General features: G+C 66.8%; 2 non-coding genes across 2 annotated transcripts in view; both read left to right on the top strand.

Moving 5' to 3' along the window:
- The first annotated feature begins 795 nt into the window (after positions 1-795).
- On the top strand, positions 796-949 carry LOC140472278 (5.8S ribosomal RNA). Its single transcript, XR_011957512.1, has one exon. It is a non-coding gene; the product is annotated as a 5.8S ribosomal RNA (ribosomal RNA).
- Positions 950-2,452: 1,503 nt separating this feature from the next.
- LOC140472292 (28S ribosomal RNA) overlaps positions 2,453-2,500 on the top strand; it is a 3,815-nt gene continuing 3,767 nt past the window's right edge. Inside the window, exon 1 of the ribosomal RNA XR_011957525.1 lies at positions 2,453-2,500. This exon is cut by the window's right edge and continues 3,767 nt beyond it. This is a non-coding gene — a ribosomal RNA (28S ribosomal RNA).

Raw genomic sequence — 2,500 nt, forward strand, 5'->3', positions numbered from 1 at the left:
GCAGGCGCCGGTCTTTCGCTCCCAAATCGGCTGGGTTTACATCGTTGCTATCTAGTCACGCTCCCTTCAAACCCGACGGGGTACCTATTCCCCTCACCCGTCTGTGCGTATACAGCCTCTTTGCACTTGCGGGATGGGGGTGGTGGTTTAAAGACTCTCGAGTTGCCGCCCGTCGGTCTCCGAGCTCCGTGCAGTAGTGATCCCCAGCGAACTGCCAGCAGGGCGAACGAGCGATCCCGCTCTCGGTCGGGGCGCCTGGCGTCGATCGGTGGTCGGTGGCTTGCGGGCAAGCTGCGCTGTGAGTGTGGGAACGAGTATGACGAGCCGTTGCCGCGACTCCCAGTCCACCTCGGCGGTGGCTGGGCCGGGCGGGCGTCTGCTCGGGCGAGTGCCGCCCCCGCCTCCTCGCAGGAAGTCCGCTCGCCGACACGCCGCCACGTGCACGCGTCAGTGACGCTGCCGAACCGATGGCCGGTGCCCGTTCCCGCCTCTGCTTTTCCTAGGGCAAAGCTGCTGCACGCCTCGTGATACTAGGCGGGCGACATGGTGGCGGTGATCCTGCCTCCGTCGCTGCGGTGCGTTGGGGCACGCATCGCCTCTTGGGCGCCCTGTCCTCCTCCCCCCAATAGACGTATGTTTCTGCGGGCCGCACCAGGATGGTGCTCCCCATCGCTTCACGCCACCCTGCTCCGCCCGCACGCCGGCGTGCAGGTGGCTGTAGCTCAAGGTGGGGAGCGTATGTGCGGTCCGGGTCGCTTTCCTCTGGCGAGGGAGAGACCTAAAACAAACTCAGACAACTCTTGACGGTGGATCACTCGGCTCGTGCGTCGATGACGAACGCAGCTAGCTGCGAGAATTAATGTGAATTGCAGGACACATTGATCATCGACACTTTGAACGCACTTTGCGGCCCCGGGTTCTTCCCGGGGCCACGCCTGTCTGAGGGTCGTTTGGCAATCAATCGCACTCGCCTTGGCTGGCGAGAGCGCGGCTGGGGTGTCGCAGAGGACCCGTCCTCTTTGTCCCCCTAAGTTCAGACTCCGGAGCCCTCCGGCGTCGGAGCGCTTGGCCTTTCCCCCCCACCCTGCACATTCCGTTCGTCAGGCTCGACGCCATCCCCCCGCCGGGGAGCGCGGCCTGGCGTCCGTCTGTGTCGTGGCAGTGGGGCCAGCACGGCTGTCACCGGTCCCAGAATGGCTGTCGGTGGTTCACACTGTGTGTGTGTGCCAACCCTCCTGGTCTCTGGGACACGGAGCTGCCACGAAGTGTTGAGCCTCCAGTGGGGGGTCTGCCTAAGCTCTGCACGTCCGCATTGGGTCCGTCTCTCGGTTGGCTGGCAGTGGAAAGAGTGAAGGGAGCCGCGGAGGTCCGGTGCTGGTGCGCCGCCGGCCTGACCGTGGAGCTCGCCGGTTTGACACGCTGACCCGACTCGATGGTTGATCGATTGAGAGTGCTGGGAGCTGCAGGCCGCCCGCTGCTGCAGCCGCCCGTCTCGTGGTTCGTCCTCGGCCTTAAGTGGCCGGCGGGGCGTCTGATCCTGTCTCCCCTGCTGGCGCCGAGTGCCTGGCCGAGGGAGGAGGTTTTCGTCGAACGCTGTGACTTGGACGGTCGCACGCGCGTGGATCGCTGGCTCTTGGCTCTCCCGTTCAGTCCGCACGTTTTCCGCTCCGTCCTGCCACCGGTCTCGGGAGGTACGGAGGGGTTGGCGGGCGTGGTGTGTGCTCCGTCACCGTGCAGGCACACCTACCACGCCGTCGGCCGACCCCCGCACGGTCCTCCTGGCCATCGGGAGGACGGCGGAACGTCGGGCTGTCGGGGGCCAAGTCGCCAGAAGGCCACCGCTGTGTCTTCCGTACCCTGTCACCGTCGGCGTGCCTTCCTCAACTCGTCCGGCTCGGGGCCGCTGGGTTCAGGAGCGGCGTCGCCCGCCGGCCCCACTGAAGGCCGTGCCGTTCCGCGGCTGGCGATCGATGTGCGTGGCGTGCCTGCGCGACCGTTCGCCACTTGAGCCTCGGCACTCCTCTCTCCCTCTCTCTGACCGTCGGGCAGTCTCTGTCTGCTGGTGCCTCGCACGTCCCGGGCGGCGGGTCGTCACCCCCGCGACCGGGCCTCCGGCAAGGCAGGAATCAGGCTGACCCTTCCGCTCGAGTAAGCAGCCGGCACTTCCGAGTTTCGCCTCCCGCCGTGGACGGGGGAGGGTCTCCGGTCCCGTGGAATTGCGCCGAGCACGTCCCCGCGCGTGGACGCGGCGGCGCTGGAGGCGGCAGGGGCGGCCACTCGTCGACACCATCGCTGGCCAAGGGTGGTGAGCGACGTGCGGGTGGCTGGCTCTCTGACCGTCGCGGCGTCGGCCAAACTCCCGTCCGCGGTGAGACGTTGCCGGCCCACTAAGAGGTGGTGCGGGGGATTCGCACGCTGGCGGTGCGGCCTGGCCATCCTCTGACTCTGGGTACGACCTCAGATCAGACGCGACAACCCGCTGAATTTAAGCATATTACTA

Source organism: Chiloscyllium punctatum, unplaced genomic scaffold (assembly GCF_047496795.1).
Source record: "Chiloscyllium punctatum isolate Juve2018m unplaced genomic scaffold, sChiPun1.3 scaffold_289, whole genome shotgun sequence".
NCBI lineage: Eukaryota > Metazoa > Chordata > Chondrichthyes > Orectolobiformes > Hemiscylliidae > Chiloscyllium > Chiloscyllium punctatum.